At 47.1% G+C, this 901-nt stretch overlaps 1 protein-coding gene across 6 annotated transcripts in view; it reads right to left on the bottom strand.

Annotated features, from left to right (window-relative positions):
* Nucleotides 1–901, bottom strand: part of LOC119591899 (calcium uptake protein 3, mitochondrial-like) — a 50,562-nt gene that overhangs the window by 21,517 nt on the left and 28,144 nt on the right. The window lies entirely within an intron of this gene.

Here is a 901-nt window from a genome sequence, read left to right as displayed (position 1 = left end):
AATGGTATATCAGGATTTTGATCCTCTCTTCAATACAGATCATAGATTCAAGTGCCTGAAAAAGACACAGAGCGAAGGATTTACACATGAAAGTAAACAATAATAAAAAAAGATGAATAAGTAAAACAAATAAAGACAAACAAACAAATTCACCACGGAATGCCCAAATCCCAGCAATTATTAACGCATAAAAGCCGACACCCGAAAATTATTACGTGACAAACGTGACCTCGATCCGGAATCAAGACCTCGAACCGCAAGAAGCCAAATATAGAAAGAAAACCGAACTTATAATAATGCTAAGTGTATATATAGAGGCAAGGTCACGTGCCCTTACCAGGAAAGGGCGTTATTATCCCTGTCATTATCCTTATTACGACGCTGACAAGAGGTGATCGCGGTGTAGGATGGCTCTCGTAACTCAACGGGCTTAACTACCTGTCCGGCCCACCTGTGCGTCCCTTCTCACCTGTGCGTCCCGTTCCTCCCCACCTGTGCGTTCTGTTCCGCACATTTCGGGTCTGCGGTTTCTGGAGGGAAGAGGTTGGGGAAGAAAAGGAGGGAGGGAAAAGGAGGGGAGGGGAGGGAGGAGGAGAGGGGAGGGAAAAGGAAGGGAAGGGAGGGGAGGGGAGGGAGGAGGAGGGGATGGGAGTGGAAGGAAGGAGGAAAAAGAGAAAAAGGAGGAAGGGATGTGGGAGGGAGGGAGGAAAAGAGGGAGGAGAAGGGAAAAGGAGGACTGGAGAAGAGGAAGAGAGTGGGAGGGAAGAGATGGGGTAGGTGGAAAAGAAGGGAAGGATAATACTAATAACAAAAAAGATTCAGGAGAAAAGGACAAGGAAGAGGGAGAGGGAAAAAAGAAGACTCCAGAAAAAAAAATCACCACCACCACACACGCTTCCAG

The sequence above is a fragment of the Penaeus monodon genome, chromosome 29 (assembly GCF_015228065.2).
Source record: "Penaeus monodon isolate SGIC_2016 chromosome 29, NSTDA_Pmon_1, whole genome shotgun sequence".
Taxonomy (NCBI): domain Eukaryota; kingdom Metazoa; phylum Arthropoda; class Malacostraca; order Decapoda; family Penaeidae; genus Penaeus; species Penaeus monodon.
The sequence above is the reverse complement of the archived record's forward strand: the minus strand, read 5'-3'. Positions and strand labels throughout refer to the sequence as shown.